The sequence below is a fragment of the Protopterus annectens genome, chromosome 10.part0 (assembly GCF_019279795.1).
Source record: "Protopterus annectens isolate FY-2018-M chromosome 10.part0, PAN1.0, whole genome shotgun sequence".
Classification (NCBI taxonomy): Eukaryota; Metazoa; Chordata; order Ceratodontiformes; family Protopteridae; genus Protopterus; species Protopterus annectens.
Genome location: NC_056744.1, coordinates 1,434,107,638 through 1,434,129,891, shown reverse-complemented (window position 1 = coordinate 1,434,129,891; position 22,254 = coordinate 1,434,107,638).

Sequence of the window (22,254 nt, the reverse complement as noted above, 5' to 3'; positions counted from 1 at the left end):
TCAGTTTTTCTTGCCCAAGATGTCATGTGCCCCCAAAAGGGTAGGCAAAAAATAAGCCAATAAAACATGCATGCACCAAAATATAATATACCTTCATCTACAAGCAAATACACCACATAGGTCGTATAGATTAGAGAAGTGCAGATAAGTTCTAGCAAAGATATGGGGGATGGAGGGTGGGTAACCTGGACTGCAACAGTGAATACACTCGAACATCTACATTTATGGTAAGTGTACACAACTATACTGTGTTCTTAGTGTTTCACTGTTGCAGTCATTACACTTGGGTTGAATCCCAAAGCAAAGGTTGGGAGGCTGGAGCTAAATAGCATTAGCAGTGGCTATGAGGCCCTGCAGAAAGTACAGTTGTGTACCTACCATAAATGTAGATTTCGAGTGTATTCACTGTTGCAGTCATTACACTTGGGTTATCCTGCTGGCAGGCTACCCGCAGTCGGCCAGAATTCCAAAGTCTAGGTCCGGCGTCGGTTGCTGTCGCTTCTTCCCTGACTTCAGTGCACCAGGGGTATAAAAGATGCAGCCAACACCATTTTCTTCAGTTTTTCTTGCCCCAGATGTCAGGTGCCCCCCTATGGGAAGGCTAAAAAATTATGCCAATAAGTATGCATGCACAACAATAAAATTTCCTTCATCTACAAGCAAATACACCACATAGGTTGTATAGGATAGAGAAGTACAGAAAAGTCCCAGCAAAGAAAGGGGAATGGTGGGAGGGTAACCTGGACTGCAACAGTGAATACACTCGAACATCTACATTTATGGTAGGTACACAACTGTACTATGTTCAACATGTTTCACTGTTGCAGTCATTGCACTTGGGTTGAATCCCAAAGCTGAGGTTGGGTGGCTGGGTTTAAATAGGATTAGGAGAGGCTATAAGGCCCTGCAGAATTGAAGTGGCGAAGCCTGCTCTAGATTTAGAGTAGAGAGGTAAATGGTAGTGCTTGGTAAAAGTGTGCATTGAACTCCAAGTTGCAGCCTCTAAAATGTCTTTGGTTGGTACTCCTCTGAGGAAGGCTGCTGAAGTGGCTGCTTCTTGCTCTGGTAGAATGTGGCCTAATGCCCTTAGGCACTGATTTGCCATGTTGTGAATAGCAGAAACAAATGCAGTGGCCTATCCATTTTGAAATGGTCTGCTTTGAGATGGCCTTTCCTTGTGATCCTGCAGCATATGCCACTAGTAGTTGCTCTGTCTTTCTGAAAGCTATGGTTCTGTTCAAGTAGATGCGTAGCTGCCTGTGCATGTCCAAAGCATGCAGAATTCTCTCCCCCTTATTCTGTGGGTTTGGATAAAAGGTGGGCAAATGAAATATTTGGTTAAGGGCCACACTGGACACTACCTTAGGCATAAAAGTAAAGTTTTTCCTCAGAGAAACCCTGTCTTGATGAAAAATGATAAAAGGCTCCATAGCCATGTAACTGAGACTCGTCTTGCAGAGGTTATTGCTAGGAGCAGAGCTGTTTTCCATGATAAGAACTTTATTTCAGCTGTGTTGGCTGGCTCAAAAGGTGGCAGTGTTAGTTTTTCCAAGTCATAATTGAGAACCCATGCAGGTATTGGTGCTCTCCTTGGGGGTCTTATGTTTTTGGCCCCTCTGAGGTACTGTCTTAGCAACGGATGTGAAAAAATAGGTGGTTCCGTATTGTAATGAACTGAAATGGCAGAGTCATGGATTTTAATTGCTGAAAAAGATAGGCCTTTGTCCAGCATCTCAGTTAGATATTGTAAAATCTGAGGAATATTTGGTACAATCGTGTCAATTCCTTGTGCCTGGTTCCAGACACAGAATCTCTTCAATTTTTCTGCATAAGATTTTCTGGTACTGGGCCTCCTGGCCTCCAAAATAACATCCATCACTGCTTTAGAGAGAGTTGTGTTATGAATGGCTACATTATCCGCCATGCTGCCAGATTTAGGGTCCTGAGTTGGCTGTGCCAAATCTGACTGTTTCGTTGAGTCAGTAAATGAGGAATCAGAGGTAATGTCCAGGCTGCGCTTTGACACAAGCTCTTTAGGATTGGATACCAGTGGTGGCGGGGCCAGTCTGGGGCAATCAGAATCATTTTTGGCTTCTCTTGTCTGACCTTTAGGAGTACCTTGGGGAGGAGAGGCAGAGGAGGAAAGGCATACACTGTAAGGTTTTTCCAGGTGAATGATAGAGCATCCACTTTCCATGCTTGCTTGTGATAAGTCCTTGTGCAGAATCTTTGTAGCTGGCAGTTGTGAGGGGAGGCAAGTAGATCCATGTTCGAGCATCCCCATTTTTTTGTTATCATGCTGAAGACTTGTTGATCCAGTTGCCACTCGTGGGGATCCGTGAGGTTTCTGCTTAGTTCGTCTGCCAGAGTATTTTTCTTTCCTGGCAGGAATTGTGCTTGCAGGTGTACTTGGTAAGTCAATGCTGTGTCCCACAAAGTCATGGCTTGTCTGCAGAAGGGGTAGGAATGTGTGCCTCCTTGCTTGTTTATGTACCACATGACTGTAGTATTGTCCATCTGTATCAGAAGTTGTCCTGGAAGAAGTAGATCCTTGAAAGCTGTTAGGGCATTCTGAACAGCCAGCATCTCTTTTTGATTGATATGAAGATGCATTTGGCTTGTGGACCATGTGCCCTGAATACATTTTTCTGCCATGTGTGCCCTCCAGGCACAGTCTGATGCATCGGTTGTTATTGACTGCCTGGCTGTGGGTAGGGTGAATTGCTGTCCCTTGTTGTGGTGACAGGCCTGTGCCCACCATCGAAATTCCTGTTGCAGGCAAGGAATGAGGGTTATTAAGGTTTCCAGGCTGTGGCAATGTTGAGTCCAAACACTTTTTAGATACCATTGTAGTTTCCTCATATGCAGTCTGGCATATGGAATTAGAAGAATGCAGGATGCCATGAAGCCCAAAGCCTGCAGAATTTTTCTTGCAGATAACTGGGTCTTTGTTGCCAACATTTTGAAGTAAGAAGTCAGTTGCCTTTGTTTGTCTGGCGTGAGATAAACCATCTGGGCAGTTGTATTTAAGCTTGCACCCAGGAATATTATCTCTTGAGAGGGTACTAGTTTTGATTTATTTTCGTTTACTGTGTACCCTAGGCAATTTAGCAATCTTTTTACAAATGCCAGATGTTTCAGTAGAATGTCCTTGTTCTCTGCTTCTATAAGGTAGTCGTCCAAGTATGGGGTATATTTGAATTCCTCTTTTTGTCTGCAGAAAGCAATTACTGGTGCCAGGCATTTTGTGAAGACCCTGGGCACAGTAGATAAGCCAAAGGGCAGCGCAGAGAATTGGTAGTGCATTGAGCCAGCTATGAATCTGAGGTATCTTCTGCAAGATTGTACGATTGGAACATGCAGGTATGTCTCAGGTATGTCTCCTTTAAGTCCAAAGTTACGAGCCAAGCCTTGTTGCCCAGCATGGGCAGAAGTTGCTGCAGAGTTAACATTTTGAATTTTGGAACTTCCAGAAAAGTGTTTAGAATAGACAGGTCCAGTATTGGTCTCCAGGCTTTGTCCTTTCTGGGTATGAAGAAGAGTCTTGAGTAAAATCATTGTCCCTGCTCCTGAAGAAGTGGTACTTGCTGAATGGCCCCCATGTCCATGAGGGCAGAAACTTGCTTTTGTGCCTCTGCCCACTGATTGCGTGGCAGGTCTGGCATGCCTCTTGCTTTTGTCAGGGTGTGAAAGTGGAACCTGTAGCCTTGGGACACTATATTCAAGACCCGTTTGTCCTGGGTAATCATGTGCCAGTTTTGTTGAAAAAGTGCTAGTTTTCCCCCTAAGGGAGCTTCCAAAAGGTAAATGCTTGGAAGTGGTAGAGAAAAGTCATTGTGACTGTTTCCTATAAGGTTGAGATTTGTCTTCTCCACTTTTGGAGGTAGAAGCACCCCATTGTTTAGGCCTGTATGAGCCTTGGGGCTGGGCTCTGCCTCTAGGGCATCTGGATCTGCCTCTTTGTGGCCTGTCTGATACTGGAAAGGACCAATTTTCTGAAGGCCAGTTTCTGCTAAATCTGGGTGGCTGTACCTGAAAGAAATATTTAACTGTTTGCATAGATTTTGCTTTATCCTCCATTTTCTTCAACACCTCTTCTGCCTTAACACCAAACAAAGTATCACGCTGTAATAATTTTGGTCTAACATGATCAGGCAGATTCTGTTCCTTTAACCAAGCATGCCTTCTAATCACAGAACCCGTCACAGCAGCCCTACAAGAGGCCTCCAAAGAATCAAAACCACATTGCAAAGTATGCTTTCGACTTGTTCTGCTGCATGCAATAAATCCTGCATTTCCTTGTTGTCTGGACAGTCAGAATTAGTCAACATTTTTTGTTTTAATAGTGACATTACATATTGCTGATATTTAAGCATATGAAATTGACAATTTAAGGCCCTTATGGCCAAAGTAGCTGAACTGTAAACTTTTTTACCCCATCTGTCCAGTGCTCTTGAATCTCTATCAGAGGGGACAGGGTTTTTTGCAGTGGAAGCCTTGACACCCTTAGGACCCTGAGAAATGGTTTCTGGGTCAGCTGCAGGGTTTTATATAAAAATTTATGGGAATCTGGAACCCTGTATTATCAGTCTGGTTTAACTGGTGCAGGAGGTATGGAGTCTGGAGACAGGCCGGACTCTGAAAAAAACATCATCCACAATGTCCAGAACAGGGGGTATAGCAAGGGGCCTGTGCTGTGGGAGTAAAATAAAATCTCTCTGAGCCTTTTCTTAGATTCTGAGTAATCCTGGCCCTCCCAATGAAAATGCTCCCTCATGGTATGCAGAGTTTCCCCAAAACAGTAATCTTCAGGAGGAGAAGCTAAAGGAACAGATTCTTCAGCATCAGAATCCTCATAGGGAAGAAGAGAGTATTCTACATCAGAGGAGGAATCAGAGGAAATGGAAAAATTATCTGAAGATTCATATTCAGTCTCTTGCCTAGGCCTCTTATCATGAGGGGGATGGGAACCACTGATCAAAGTAATAAGGTTTTCGGACATTTTGAGCATTTGTTTTTTAGGCATGGAAGTTTGTCCTGGTGAATGCTATATTTGTTAATTTGTGTTTAGAGCTGCTTTAGTCTTTGGCTTTGAAGCTGAAGATGGCTTTACATGTAACTGTGTGGCTTTACATATAACTGTGTTGATCTGAAAACACCCTCAGAAGCCGATGCCTGCACAGCAGCTCCGGACCCATCTGAGGGGACTGTTTCTGAGGATCCAATACCTTGAGTTTCCATAGGCCCAGTCGGCTCCACGTGGGAGTCGGACGCGGCCTGTGGCTCTGAGGTAGCGGGTGTCAGGGTCTGCGAAAGTGCCTCACCGAGAACCGACGACTAGCTTAGCGGAAGCCTCATCGTCGGTTTTGGACCTCGGATGCCTGTCCTTGTCTTTATCCTTGCGTTTTTTAGAAACTCCGGTCATCGGTTGTTCCGACGGCATAGTATAATTAAACTTTGGCCGAAGTAATGAAAGTCAAAATCTTACCAACGCTTGATAGTGCATTGATTAAATCTAGCACAAAACCGACAACAAACAACGTCGTGGTCTGGGCCTAGGTAAGGTATACAGTAAGAATGAAAATCCTTATGAGGTATTTGCTTCCCACAAGAAATACAATTATTAACTTTTTCTGACATCGGTCTGGAGCAAGAAAAATAGTTTCCCCAACGGGGTACTTAACCTTAATGAAGACTTCGGATCTGAAATTAGATTCTGAAAATCTCAGGAGTCGGCCGACCTGCACTTGCGAACTGCTTTTGCCTCGGGCACCGCGTGGGAAGAAAGACTGAAGAAAATGGCGTCAGCTGCGTCTTTTATAACTCTGGAGCACTGACGTCAGGGAGGAGGCGACAGCAACCGACACCGGACCTAGACTTTGGAATTCTGGCCGACTGCGGGTAGCCTGCCAGCACGATAACCGAAGTGTAATGACTGCAACAGTGAAACACGATGAACATCTGCAGTGGCAAAGCCTGCCCTGGATTTAGAGTAGAGTGGTAAATGATAGTGCTTTGTAAAGGTGAGCTAGAACTCCAGGTAGCAGCCTCGAAAATGTCTTTGGTTGGTACTCCCCTGAGTAAGGCTGCTGAAGTGGCTGCTGCTCTGGTTGAATGTGGCCTAATGCCCTTAGGCACTGGCATGCCATGTTGTGAATAGCAGAAACGAGTGCAGTGGCCTATCCACTGGTCTGCTTTGAGATAGCCTTTCCTTGTGATCCTGCAGCATATGCCACTAGTAGTTGCTCTGTCTTTCTGAAAGCTTTGGTTCTGTTCAAGAAGAAGCGTAGCCGTCTGTGAATGTCCAAAGAATGCAGAATTCTCTCCCCCTTATTCTGTGGGTTTGGATAAAAAGTAGGCAGATGAATAGTTTGGTTAAGAGCCACACTGGACACTACCTTAGTCATAAATGTCAGGTTTGTCCTCAGAGAAACCCTGTCTGGATAAAAAATGATAAAAAGGTTCTACAGCCATGAGTGCCTGTAGCTCTGAGACTCGTCTTGCAGAGGTTATTGCTAGGAGCAGAGCTATTTTCCAAGATAAAAACTTCATATCAGCTGTAGCGGCTGGAAAAAAAAGGCAGGGTGTGTTTTTCCAAGACATAATTGAGGTCCCATGCAGGTATTTGTGATCTCCTTGGAGGCCTTAAGTTTTTGGCTCCTCTGAGGTACTGCCTTAACAAGGGATGACAAAAGATTGGTGGCTCTGTATTGTAATGAGTCAAAATGGCAGAGGCATGAATTTTAATTGATGAAAAGGATAGGCCTTTGTCCAGCATCTCAGTTAAGTATTGCAAAATCTGAGGAATATTTGGTACAGCTGTGTCAATTCCTTGTGCCTGGTTCCAAGCACAGAATCTCTTCCATTTTCCAGTGTAAGTTTTTCTGGTACTAGGCCTTTTGTCCTCCAAAATGACATCCATCACAGCTTTAGTGAGAGGCGTGTTTTGTATGACTACATTATCCGCCATGCTGCCAGATTTAAGGTTTTTAGTTGGCTGTGCAAGATCTGATTGTTTTGTTGGGATAGCAGATGAGGTATTTGAGGCAAGGTCCAAGCCGGGCATGGAGACAAGTTCCTTAGGATTGGATACCAGTACGGGCAGGGCCAGTCTGGGCCAATCAGTATCATCTTTGGCTTCTATTGTCTGACCTTTAGGAGTACCTTGGGAAGGAGAGGCAATGGAGGAAAGGCATATACTGCTAAGCTTTTCCAGCTGAAAGATAGGGCGTCCACTTTCCATGCTTTTCTGTGATAAGTCCTTGTGCAGAATCTTTTTCGTTGGTAGTTGTGATGAGAGGCAAATAGATCTACATCCGGGCATCCCCATTTCCTTGTTATCATGCTGAAGACTTGTGGATCCAATTTCCACTCATGGGGATCCATGAGGTTTCTGCTTAGTTCATCTGCCAGAGTATTTATCTTTCCTGGCAGGAATTGTGCTTGCAGATGTACTTGGCAAGTCAATGTTGTGTCCCACAAATTCATGGCTAGTCTGCAAAGGGGGTAAGAATTAGTGCCTCCCTGCTTGTTTATATACCACATGACCGTGGTGTTGTCTGTCTTTATCAGTAGTTGTCCCGGATGAAGTAGGTCCTTGAAGGCTGTCAGGGCATTCTGAACAGCTAGCATCTCTTTTTGATTGATATGTAGATGCACTTGGTTTGCGGACCATGTGCCTTGAATGCATCTTCCTGCCATGTGGGCCCCCCAGGGCATAATTTGATGCATCCATTGTTAATGTCTGCCTGGCTGCGGATAAAGTGAATGGCTGTCTCGTGTTCTGGTGATAAGCCTTCGCCCACCATCGAAACTCCTGTTGCAGGCAGGGAATGAGGGTAATTATTGTTTCCAGGCTGTGGCAATGTTGAGTCCAAACACTTTTTAGGTACCACTGAAGTTTCCTCATATGCAGTCTTGCATATGGAATTAGCAGAATGCAGGACGCCATGAAGCCCAAAGCCTGCAGAATTTTTCTTGCAGATAACTGGGCCTTTATTGCCAACAGGTGGAAATAGGTAGTCAGTTGCCTTTGTCTGTCTGAAGTGAGATAAGCCATCTGGGCAGTTGTATTTAAGCTTGTACCCAGGAATATTATCTCTTGAGAGGGTACTAGTTTTGATTTCTTTTCGTTGACTGTGTACCCTAGGCCGATTAGAAATCTCTTTACAAACGCCAGATGATGTAGTAGAATGTCCTTGTTCTCTGCTTGAATGAGGCAGTCGTCCAAGTAAGGATACAGTTGTATTCCTTTTTGTCTGCAGAATGCAATTACTGGTGCCAGGCACTTTGTGAAGACCCAGGGCACAGTAGGTAAGCCAAAGGGCAGTGCAGAGAATTGGTAGTGCATTGAGCCAGCTTTGAATCTGAGGTATCTTCTGCATGTTTGTCTGATTGGGACATGCAAGTATCCCTCTTTTAGGTCTAAAGTCACAAGCCAAGCCTTCTTGCCCAGCATGGGCAGAAGTTGCTGTAGAGACAACATTTTGAATTTTGGTATATCCAGATGTGTGTGTAGAATAGATAGGTCCAGTATTGGTCTCCAGGTCTTGTCCTTTCTTGGTACCAAGAACAGTCCTGAATAAAAACCTTGTCGCTGCTCTTGCTCTGGTACTTGTTGAATGGCCCTCATGTCCATGAGGGATGAGACTTGCCTTTGTGCCTCTGCCCATTGATGTTTTGGCAGGGCTGGCCAGCCGTTTGTCCTTGGCAGGGTATAGAAATGAAACTTGTAGCCTTGTGACACTATGTCTAGGACCCATTTATCCTGGGTTATTATGTGCCAATTTTGAGAAAAAAGTGCTAGTTTTCCCCCTAAATGTGCTGCCAGAAGATAAGTGCTTGGTGCAGGCAGGGGGAAGTCATTGGAACTGTTTCCTGTATGGCTGTGATTTGTCTTCTCCACTTTTGGAGGTAGAAGCACCCCATTGTTTAGACCTGTACGAACCTTGGGGCTGGGATCTGCCTGTTGGGTGTCTATATCTGCCCGTTTGTGGTCTGTCTGACACTGGAAAGGACCAATTCTTTGTAGGCCAGTGTCTGCTAAAACTTGGAGGCTGTACCTGTAAGAAATAATGAACCGTTTGCATAGATTTAGCTTTGTCCTCCATTTTCTTTAACACCTCTTCTGCTTTAACACCAAACAAGGTATCATGCTGTAATGGGGCATCTAATAATTTTGCTTTGACATGATCAGGCAGATTTTGTTCCTTTAACCAAGCATGCCTCCTAATGACAGAACCTGTAACAGCGGCCCTGCAGGAGGCCTCCAAAGAATCAAAACCACATTGCAAAGTATGCTTTCCAACTTGTTCAGCTGCATGCAATAAATCCTGCATTTCTTTGTTTTTTGCACATTCAGAATTTATCAACATTTTCTGTTTAAGCAGTGACATAATATATTGCTGATATTTGAGCATATGAAACTGACAATTTAAAGCCCTTATAGCCAAGGTAGCAGAAGTGTAAATCTTTTTTCCCTATCTGTCCAATGCCCTAGAATCCCTGTCAGAGGAGGCAGGGTTTTTTGCAGTGGAAGCCTTGACCCCTTTGGGACCCTGAGAGATAGTTTCTAGGTCAGCAGTAGGGTTTTTGAAAAGGAATTTATGAGAATCAGGAACCCTGCAATATTTGTCTGGCTTAACAGGAGCTGGAGGTAAGGAGTCAGGAGTCAGACTGGACTCTGAAAATACATCATCTACAATATCTAACACAGGTGGAATAGCTAGGGGCCTGTGCTGTGGTAGTAAAAGGAAGTCTCTGAGCCTTTTCTTAGATTCTGAAAAATCTTGGCTCTCCCAGTGGAAATGCTCCCTCATGGTATGCAAGGTTTCCCCAAAAGAGTAATCCTCAGGAGGAGAGGCTGAAGGGATAGATTCTTCAGAATCGGAATCCTCATAGGGAGGAAGAGAGTATTCCTATCAGAAGAGGAATCATGAAATGGAAACCTGATCTGAAGATTCATATTCTGTCTCTTGCCTAGGCCTTTTATCAGGTGGGGGATGGGAACCCCTGATCAAAGTAATTAAGTCTTCAGCCATTTTGAGCATCTGTTTTTTGGGCATGGAGGCTTGTCCATGAGGCTGTTGTAATTGTTTCTTTGTCTTTGCCTTTGAAGCTGAAGTCGTTTTAATGTGTAATTGAGTAGGTCTGAAAACACCCTCAGAAGCCGATGCCTGCTCAGCGGCCCCGGACCCATCTGAGGGAATAGTCTCCGCAGGTCCAATACCTTGAGCTTTCAGTGGCCTAGGCAACTCCACGTGGGAGTCGATAGCAGCCTGCGGGTCTAAGGTAGCGGGCGTCAGGGGCTGCGAAGGCGCCTGAGAACCAGCAACTGGCTTAAAAGAAGCCTCGTCGTCGGTTTTGGACCTCGGATGCCTGTCCTTTTCTTTTTCTTTGCATTTCTTGTAAATTCCGGTAGTCAGATGGCTATCCAACGACATTGTATAATTAAATCTTCTAACAAAATTGTGTAATGCAAAATCGTACCGACGCTTAATAGTGCGTTGCTTAATCTAGCACAAAACCGACAACTAGCAACGTCGTGGTCAGGGCCCAGGCAAGGAATACAGTAAAAATGAAAGTCCTTATGAGGTATTTGCTTCCCACAAGAAATACAATTATTAACTTTTACTGACATCGGTCAGGAGCAAGAAAAAAGTTTCCCCAACGGGGTACTTAGCTTTAATGAAGACTTCGGATCTGAAATTCGAACATGAAAATCTCAGGAGTCGGCCGACCGGCATTTGTGAACTGCTTATGCTTCGAGCACCGCGGGGCAAGAAAGACTGAAGAAAATGGCATTGGCTGCATCTTTTATACCCCTGGCGCACTGACGTCAGGGAAGAGGCGACAGCAACTGACGCCGGACCTAGACTTTGGAATTCAGGCTGACTGAGGGTAGCCTGCTAGCAGGATAACCCAAGTGTAATGACTGCGACAGTGAAACACGAAGAACATCTAATATTTTACTGATTGTCCTTAAGCACTAAAGGGATATAGGTAAATTTATTTTGTTACAAAAGTTGAACGTATGAGGACGATATTGATGTTAATTTCTGAAGCTTTCATTAATAAGTTAAATTTAAGTTTTGACCACAACATCACATCATCTTTTATTTTATTATTTGACTGAACTAGATCTAGATGGTTGAATAGTAAGGTATCACCTTTGTATTTGATCCAAATTATTTAAGTTTGTCAAGTGATATATTAATTTTAGGAGCTAAGTCTTTGCAATCTGATAAACTGTAAGATGTATGTGAGAAAAATGCTAATTTGTCAATATTTCTCAATTATTCATAATTTGTACAAGTTGGTAAATTCAGTCTTATTCAGTAGGTCAACAGCTGATAAGACGCTTAAGAAAATGATGGTAGCAGTAGTCACCTAAAGATCACATCTAACTTTTTAAAATAATTTTGCTGTATTCATGCTCTTATCATGCAGATTGGGCTTTCTACCTCTGAAATAGCAAATCATTTTTTTTAGTTACCTCAATGGAACTATATTTATCATGTTAATTCATAGATTGTTACTAGGCTAACTACTTGGGAGGGGGGGTCTTTTTAAGCCTAGCAAAGTTTTCCTGAAATAATAATGATGTTCTCTATCCAAAAGGACAGTGAGGGCCAGGCATTTATAAGCTACCTCTGTCCATAATGGACATGGGTGTCAAGCCCAGTGTAAATTTCCTGTTCCCAATCCACTGGTCTAGGCTGCCATTAAATTGGGTAATTTTAGAACTCAGCTTCACATGGATGGGAAACCTGTTTCATAGGAGGGGCAGTCTCTGGGATTCCATAGGACGGTCAGTCTTTGGGTCATATCTGTCTCTCCAGAATGTTCTGTTTAATTCACAGACAAAATTTAGGTCCCCAGACCTTGTATTTCTGGTACTGTTTGACTTATGAATATGCAGGAGACTCATAAGTATGGGGTTTGTAGATGCCATGTAAACTACCCCATTGTCTATCCAAGATGAAATAAGTTAGCTTTAATGTGACAATCCCGAACATGTTCAGGAGTGAGTAAGACAAAGACATTAAGCATCACTTAGAGAGCGTACCAGTGTTAGAAATAATTTTATTGATGTCTATCAGATGAAGAAAATGTACATGTCGACTAGTATAGTGTATTATTTAGCATTACTTAGTTCGTTATTTATTGGAATGTTTGGATTTTCCAAAAGAGTTCATAGGTGATTACTAGGCTAATGACCCCTGGAGATCTTTTAAAGTCTAACGATTCTTCCCAAATGTGAGAATCAAACCCTGTACTTTTTGTCTGTATGGTAAACACCTTAACCATTATGCCAACTTCGTTCTTTAAAACAGAATGAAAATTCAGTGTAAACATGTTTTAAAAAAAGGGAAGTAAGGTAAAGTGCTCTCAGTTTTCAGAAAGAAAAATTATTTTGAGAGAGCTACATAAATATTTAATTTGAAATTTTGTCATCTGTACCCAAAAAGGAATACTAAGTAGATTGTTTTTTTAACGTCCTGAGATAGTTAACAGTTTTATAATTTTAGCTGAGAGACAAAATAACTGAAGGTTTGATAGCTTTAAACTACTTTTGATTTTAGAGTGACAGCCACCTTAGAGAAGCCAGTGTCTGCAGGAAAGTCGATAACACTCAGGTTGCAATCATCTGCAAACTTAAGTCAGTCAATCATAAACCTTCAGCATTTGCTTCCATTTGAGAAAAATGTATGACAAAAAGGAAGAGGGCCCAGTACAAAACTCAAGGAGACTCTGCAATGACTGGCCTCTTGGTGGAGGTGGCCTCACCTATTTTGACGTGCTGGATCCTATAATTGAGACAGTTGGCATTCCTGTGGATGATAAACAGGTTTATACCTAAATTAGTGAGCTTGTCTATAATGCCTCAGTGGGGTATTGTTTCAAAAGCCTTGGCCAGGTCGAGGTAAGCTGTTTGCACAGTCCTGCCTACATCCATTGCTTTAGTGACCCTCTCAAAGAAGTCCACCAGCTTTAATAGGAATGACCTTCCTTTAATAAAGCGGAACTGTGATGGGTCCAGGATTGCAGGTTACCTATGTCCTCAGTTATGTCCATGATGATTCTTTCAATGGCCTTATATATGAGGCTGGTCAGACGTATGGACCTATAGTTATCTGGCCAGTGACTGAACCTCCTTTGTGCAGGCGGAATGACTATAGCCATCTCCAATTCCTTGGACACAAAACCTGACTGTAGGCTCCAGCTGAAAAATTATTCAAGTGGACCAGAGAGCTTATGTTTCATGTAATTTATTAAGCATCCTGGGATGTAATCAGGGCCCATCAATGCAGTATTTTTGGCCATGGAAAATGCATTGATGACTTCATCCCTAGTAATGGTTGGGGGGAATTGTAGTATGTAGTATTTCCTTTGGACTACCAGGAAAGAAATTTTAGCTGAACCTGTCAGCCATAATGTTGGCATTGTCCTCTGGTTCAGTGTGTGTGATGCCATTTACAATACGTTCTGTGCATTGTTGCATATTTCATCTGATGTTATGGACATACCTGTAGAATGCTTTACGGTTGCCCTTCGCCTGAAAAGTTGTTTCTTCACGTTTAGGCTTTGCAGTGTTAATTAACCCTCTTAGCTACCTGTTTAGATTGGTCAGGGAGCTTTTAGTAAATAAGGCTTTATTCTACCTACGCTTGGCCAAATTTTTTTTCTATTGTTTTATAACCAATTGATATTGTGATTCCACCAGGGTGACTTGCCCCCCCCCCCCCAACATGTTTGTGAGTACAAGGTCAATGATGTTTGCACTACTGGTAGGAGAATGGACTGACTGTTCCAGGGTGTTGGTATTAAAGTTTAGGAAGCTGGGCTTGTGCATTATAAGTGGTGCAGGATCCCTCCTCAACAGAAGGTTAGTTGAGATTCCCATAGCTATCATATTGGGTTGAACGGTGAGGGACTCTAGTACATTGAGATAGGTAGTATGGGATGTCCTTCAAGAATGCAACTGCAGTCATAACATATGGGTTGTCCTGCCTCAGGCAGCCCTCGGTCGGCCGGATTCCAAAGTCTGGGTCCGACGTCGGCTGATGTCGCATTTCTCTCCGACGTCAGAGCGGCTGGAGTACATAAGCATCAGCCGACGCCATCTTCTTCAGTCTTTCTTGCCGCGCGGTGCTCGAAGCAGAAGCAGTTCGCAAGTGCCGGTCGGTCAGCTCCTGTATTCTTCGAAACCGAAGTCATCAAAAAAGCTAAGTACCCCGTTGGGGACCTTTTCTTGCCTCAGCCGATGTCAGAAATTACTGAAAAAGTAAATAATTGTTTGTCTTGTGGTAAACAAATACCTCATAAGGATTTCCACTCTTACTGCCTCCCTTGCCTTGGCCCAGACCACGACGTCTCGGCCTGTGCTGCCTGTGCTCCCTTCAATAAGCGCACTCTCTGGCGCCGGGCAGAGTTCACTGAAGACTTTTTCGGCGATAAATTTGACTATACAATGCCGTCGGAACATCCGACAACGCAGACTCCTAAGAAACGAAAAGACTGGGACCGACATCCTCGGCCCGCGTCTTCCACCGACACCACGCCAAAACTAACCGCGAGTGCTCCGGTTCCCTCTGAGGCGGTTATTCCACCGCTCCGAACCGAAGACACCGCATTACCGATACCTCCGATACCGGAGGCCACTCCGACGCCAGTTATTGACTTTCCTCCGGATACTGAAACCGAGGAAATGCCCAAGACCATTGCTGTTAATAAGGTCACTCCTGCACGTGGAGCGGCTAGGCCTCCCATGTCCATGTCTATCATGGCCTACACACGTGCCAAGGCAACCAGCAAGTCCAAGCATCTTTCTGCTAAAACCTTACCTTAGCCTACTCCTGAAACTCAAATCATGGCTATGGCCGCAGATTTAATTTCCCTGATCAGAGGTTCCCAGGCCCATCCTGAGAGAGGATCCCAGCCTCCTCCTGATAAGAGGCCCAGGGTTGAACCCTCTGACCCTCTTCCTACAGATGAAGATTCTGAGGACTCTGTTCACTCCGAAAGTCAGGAAGAGCCCTTCCAGACCTATGAGGATTCAGATGCAGAGGACTCCATTCCCTCGGCTTCTCCTCCTGAGGATATGTCTTTTGGGGAAGTTCTGCATTCCATGAGGGAGCATTTTAAGTGGCAAGGACAGGAATATTCAGATTCCAGAAAGCGCCTTCGAACCTTCCTTAAAAAGCCCCAACACAGACCCTTAGCTATACCTCCTGTGCTTGATGTTTTGGATGATTTATACTCTGACTCCAGTGTTACCCTGATACTCTTCCTCCTGCTCCTGTCAAGCCTGACAGATACTATAGGGTCCCAGAAACCCATTCTCATTTCTTTAGGGCCCATGCTGTTGATTTAGAAACAATTTCCCAGGGGCCTAAAGGGGTTTCAGCTACCACCTCCAAAAACCCTTTGCCTTCCGACAGGGAAGCAAGGTCCTTAGAGAGATGGGGAAGAAGGTCTACACCTCCACTACTTTATCTATGAGAGCTCTCAATTGTCTCTTTCACATGTTTCAATATCAGGATTTCCTGTTAGATGATTTACAGAAAAGATTGGCCTCCCCTGAACCTTTAGATAGGAAGTCTTTGCAGGAGGCTGTACACAATTCTCAGCAGGTTAGCAATCACTTTCTACAGTGTGGATATGATGCATTGGAAGCTTCATGTAGGGCAGCTATGACAGGGGCGGTCATTCGTAGACATGCATGGTTAAAAGATCAACCTTTACCAGATCATGTTAAGGCAAAACTTCTTGATGCACCCTTGGAAAAGAACAAGCTTTTTGGTGCTAATGCTAAAGATGTGTTAAAGTCCATTGAGGAAAAAGCCAAGTCAGTTCAGACAGTCAAAGATTTCTTCCAGGTTCAGCCACCCAGATTCAGCAGGAACTGGCCTTCTAAAAACTGGTCCTTTCCTAATCCTGAAAGATTTCAAAGGGGCAAAAACAGGCGTGCCCGAGGAAGAGGCCAATACAGAGGATCCTACAGGGGACGACAATGGCAACCAGCAAACCAAAGAAGTGACACAGGGGTTTCTCCCGCCCCACAGAGACAATCTCAATGACTTTCCTCTAGTTCCGCTGACCAAGGAGCAAGCAGAAGCTCCTTTGGGCAGAAAATTATCTCTGTTTACAAAAAATTGGCACAAACTGACAAAGGACAAATGGATTTTGGACATTATAGACCACGGTTACAGGTTCCATTTTCATACCTTGCCAAGAAAACTGGGCATGCCAAACCTTCCACAAAATCAGAGGGCAGAGGCTATCAAGCAAATTTCTCTGCTTGCTCAGATCAAAGCAATAGAAAAAGTTCCACAACAAGAACAAGGTCAGTCGTTTTACTCAAGACTGTTCCTTGTTCCAAGAAAAGAAACTCAATGGAGACCAATACTGGACTTGTCCGCTTTAAACACTTTTCTCATAGTACCAAAGTTCAAAATGCTGACTCTACAGCAACTCCTTCCCATGCTGGGCAAGGGGTCTTGGCTGATTACTCTGGACCTCAAGGAGGCATACCTGTATGTCCCTATCAGACACAGCTGCAGAAGATACCTCAGATTTCTTGCAGGACCAGAGCATTATCAATTCTCAGCATTGCCATTTGACTTATCTACTGCGCCCAGAGTATTCACAAAATGCCTGGCTTCAGTAATTGCTCATTGCAGGCTCCAGGGGATTCAAATCTACCCGTACCTGGAGGATTGCCTCATACAAGCAGACGACAAACTAACTTTGACAAAAAACTTGAATTATGTCATACATTTGCTACAGGCTCTGGGATACACAGTCAACTTTCAAAAGTCAAGACTTCAGCCATCCCAGCAAATTACCTTCTTAGGAGCCAAACTAGACACAGCCTCTCAAATGGCTTACCTGACAGAAGACAAGCAAAAGAAGTTAACTCATTACTTCAAAAATTTAGCAAAGCTCACCCAGATGACTGCAAGGAGATTCCTACAGGCCCTGGGTTACATGGCATCCTGCATTCTTCTGGTTCCACTAGCAAGACTACACATGAGAAAGCTTCAATGGTACCTAAAAAGCTTATGGTCTCAACACAGCAACAACCTAGAAGCAACCATACCGCTCATTCCATGTCTTCAAAAGGAATTTCTATGGTGGGCCTCAGTTAGCCAGTCAAACACAGGTATGTCATTCAAAAAACCTCAGATGACGCCTCAGACCTTGGATGGGGGGCGCACATGGAGGGCAGATGTATTCAAGGACAATGGTCTCCAAAGGAAACACATCTGCATATCAACCAAAAAGAAATGCTGGCAGTAATGCATGCCATCGAGGCCTTCGGACAACAACTACAACCAGGCCACCTACTAATACGGACAGACAACACCACTGTGATGTGGTACATAAACAAGCAGGGGGGCACTCATTCTTACCCCCTTTGCAGACTGACAATGAATCTTTGGGAAAAATCACTGAGCCTAAACATACAGTTGCAATCACAGTTTGTTCCAGGCAAAGACAATGTTCTGGCGGACAGTCTAAGCAGGAATTTCCTAGAACCCCACGAATGGAGGTTACATCCAGAAATCTTTATACGACTCACTTCGACATGGGGCAGGCCGGACGTAGACCTATTTGCCTCCCACCTCAATCATCACTTACAAAAGTTCTGTTCAAGGACATATCATCCACAAGCATGGAAAATAGATGCTCTCTCATTCAACTGGAGCTCCCTAAAAATCTATGCATTTCCACCTCTGCCACTGATGACCACAGTGTTACTAAAGATCAAAGCAGAGCAGCCCAAGGGGATCCTAATAGCTCCAGACTGGCCAAGACAACACTGGTACCCACTACTACGGAGCATATGTCACAACAAAACGTGGGCCCTCCCCCAATGGCCCCAACTTTTGACTCAACACAACTTCAGGACAGTTCATCCCAACATCCAGACGCTACAGCTAACAGCTTGGGAGATCCCATGAATAACCTCAACCTACCTCTTTCCAAGGAAGTTCAGCGGATACTGACAGAAGCCCGCAGACCATCCACCAGAAAGGTTTACTCAGCCAAATGGAAGAGATTCAGCATTTGAAATACCACCAAGGGCCATGATGCATCACTTTTGAGCATCCCACTCATCCTGGAATATTTGGCAGATATGCTACATAATGGACTCTCATACTCCTCTATAAAAATACATGCTTCAGCTATCTCAGCTAGATACAACACTGATCCACCTGTGTTTTCGCATCCTTTGTTAAGGCAATTTCTTAGAGGAATCAAGAATATAAACCCCCCCAAGAAAGGCACCAGTACCAGCTTGGGACCTCAACTTTGTCCTAGAAAAATTGACTCTACCTCCCTTTGAGCCAGCAGCTTCTGTGGATTTACAATTTCTTTCCTGGAAGACAGCTTTCCTGTTGGCCATTACCTCAGCAAGAAGGGTTTTGGAATTACAGGCCCTAATGGCTATACCACCGTTCATAACTTTTCACAGAGACAGGGTCTCCTTACGAACCAACCCTACCTTTCTCCCAAAAGTGGTATCTAGGGTTTCTTTAAATCAAGCAATTCACCTGCCTACTTTCTTTCCCAATCCTGAGAACAAAGGGGAAAGACTGTTGCATACCTTGGACATTCACAGACAACTTTGCTACTACCTGGACAGAACCAAGACCAGTAGGAAGTCTGATCAGCTTTTTGTAGCTTACGCCCCTGGAGTACAAGGAAAAGCAATTTCCAAACAGACAATTTCAAAATGGATTGGACATTGCATCAGATTCTGTTATTCCTTCCATGGAAAGAGTGTGCCAGCCAATGTCAGACCACACTCCACCAGAGCTACAGCCACCTCTACAGCATTCTTAAGAGGGGTGCCTACAAAAGACATTCTAGAAGCTGCTACATGGAGCTCCGTGCATACATTTTCCAAACACTACAACCTTCCTCTATATTCCAGATCCAGAGCAAGCTTTGCTTCGGCAGTCCTGCAGGGATTGATAGCTACACCATCCTTTTCTTAGAGCATTCCACCTCCCCCAGCTAAGCTATGGTATTCAACCCATATGTTATGACTGCAGTTGCATTCTTGAAGGACATAGTACAGTTTTGTACCTACCATAAATGTAGATGTCCGATAGATATGCAACTGCAGTCGGTTTTCCTCCCTCCTTCCCTCTATGCCTTGGGTCCACTCCTATCCCTGTTATCCTTAGCTGGGGATATCTGTTATGGTGTATCTGTTTATTGCTTATTTATTTGTCTGGAAACCTGTTTTATCTTCCAATTTGATTACAGCCTTCCTTGGAGGGCATCTGGGGCAAGAAACACTGAAGAAGATGGCGTCGGCTGATGCTTATGTACTCCAGCCGCTCTGACGTCGGAGAGAAATGCGACATCAGCCGACGTCGGACCCAGACTTTGGAATCCGGCCGACCGAGGGCTGCCTGAGGCAGGACAACCCGTATGTTATGACTGCAGTTGCATATCTATCGGACATCTACATTTATGGTAGGTACAAAACTGTACTTTTTCTGGGACATGGTGGGGGACCTATACATTGCAAGGATATGGTATGGGACCCTGTTTATGGTGAGTTGCACATGTATGAGTTCCAGTGGGTCATACACTAGTCTGGATGTGAGGCTGGTTTTAATATAGACTGTGACTTCTCCATATTTAGTTACCTGCTGTACAGTAGCTGGTCTACAGATGTGAAAGGCATTATAAACATGCATTGCCGCTGTACTCTCCAAGACTTTAAACTGTGTCTTCGCTACTACACAGATGTCTACATTCTCCAGGGAGAGGAAGGCTTGCAGGTAGTGGAGTTTGTAGGTTGAAGTTTATTAAATTTCTATTTGTATTTACTTTATGCTGAGACTTTGCACAATAATGTTCCAATAAAATATCACCTGCCCCACCTTCAGATGATGCAGTTGTGAGGAGAATCACTTTGTATTGGGAAAGCACATTTTCTGTAATCTGCAACATATTCCAGCATGTAAAGGGGCAGAAAATATAGCACAATCAGTCATTCAGTCAATACAACAAATCAATTAAAAGTTAAACACATTTGCATTCAAGTACAAGTTAACAAAGGAAAAGTTGAACAGGATAAGATTCTTAGTAAAGTACATACTGCCTCACATATAGTATAATGACACAGATGTAACACTGTGATAAATAGTTGTCTTAAGGGGTGATCGTTTTAGTAATGAAACTAAGGGTATGTGAATCATTTCAGTGACAGCCCTACAGTAAAGTGGTCTTATAGGTTAAACATCGAATAGATTAGTCCTGGAGCAAAATGTTACGGAGGGAAACATGATGGAATAATCTGTACATCTATGAAGATTAAGATGCAATGAAAATGAGATAAAGATGATGAAGATGATCAATATGAAGATGATAATGGGATAAATATGAAGATGACAATGAAGATGCAATGAAGATAGTGCAATCATGATGATAATGAAGATGTAATGACTGAAGTGATGGCAACGATGTAATGAAGATCACTATGAAGATGCTAAAGTTGACAATGAAGATGATAAAGATGATGATGATAGGATAAGTATGATGAAGGAGATGATTGGAAATGTGATATGGGATAAAGATGATGAAAATGATGATGATAATGCAGTAATGATGATATAATGAAGATAATGCTGAAAATGATGCAATGAGCATGTTGATAAAGATGATGATGGTGCAATGAAGGTGACAATGATGGTAATGAAGATGACACTGTATATGATGCAGGATCATGATCCTATCATCTCCACTTTCTTTCACATATAAAGAATTCAGTGACCTACTTGAAAACATGCCTACAGACCCCCCCCCCATCCAGGTTCAGATGACATTTTTCCCTGGTTTATCTACCACTGAAGGAATTTTGAACTCAGCCCCTTCATCATATTTTTAACAATTGCCTGACACAAAATTTAATGTCAAACATCTAGAAAACAGCAGCCATTGCCCCATGCACAAACAGTTTAAACCTCAAAATAACTCCCACTTTCATTCTATTTTTCCTTAGCTGCTCTTCACAAGGAGCTAGAAAAAATCATTTATATTCCCCTTTCAAGACACATTCAGCAGTACCATTTCCTTACCCAAAAAGAGCATAGATTCTAAATGGGTCACTGTATACTGATGGCACTTTGGTGCCTAATTCACAATATTCTCATCAACATGGGCATAAGTAACTTGACAGGACCAATGTTCACTGACCTCACCAAAGTCTGTGACCTAATCTACCACCAACTCTTCCTTCTATCTCTTCAGATTGTTATCAGTAAGACATTCTTCACCTGGTTCCAAGACTTCTTGTCAGACAGATTGTTCAGTGTTATATTAAGATCTGGGAGTACCAAAAACTTCTATCATAGCTCCTCTTCTCTATTTTCATTAATAAACTAGTTCACAACTTTCGAATCCTCTGTGCTGATGACAGCCACAACCACTCTACAATTGAAACACAATTGCAAAAATACTTTAACTCCCTCAATCCATAGCTCATTAACCACAAACATAACTTAACACTGCAAAGCAAAAAGCAAGTTATTTGACACCACCCAAAAACTTAAAAAGTAACCAAAGTCACTCAATATCACCATTCCTTTGTGGCAGACAAATATAAGCAACCAACTCCTACTAATACTGCAGTTTGCGCCTAGACCAGTCACTAACATTCCATATCTTTATGGAGAAATCAAGGGCAAATGTTAGGTCACCTCGGTTTTGGACTAAGAAAATCTCACTCTACCTATTCAAATCAGCCTAGGTTTCTATAGGAAGAGGATTCTTATAGGTTCATAGGTTGGTACTAGGCTATCAGCCCTAGGGCCTATACAAGCCTAGCCATAACAATTCCCTGGCTATTTCTTCCCTGGACCCCTGTGTCTAGCAGGGTGACTGACGTGATCCCCGGGGTGAATTTCCTTTCTCCCATCCAATCGTCAAGGTTCCTTTTGAAGAGGGCCAAAGAGGCACTCTGCTTGACATGTATGGGCAACCTATTCCAGAGTCTGGGGAGTCTCTGGGTCAGGAACCTATCCCTCCAGCATGTTTTGTTTATTGTGATGACAAGGTTTAGATCCCTGGAGTGTGTGGCTCTGAGGGATTGGGATTTCTTTAAGTGTAGCATGTCCAACAGCTCTGGGTTTGACATGGCCTTGTATGTTAAGCAGAGATCGCCTCTGAGTAGACAATATGCGACAGAGTATAGCTGGAGTTATTTTTAAGGTGGACAGCGTAGGG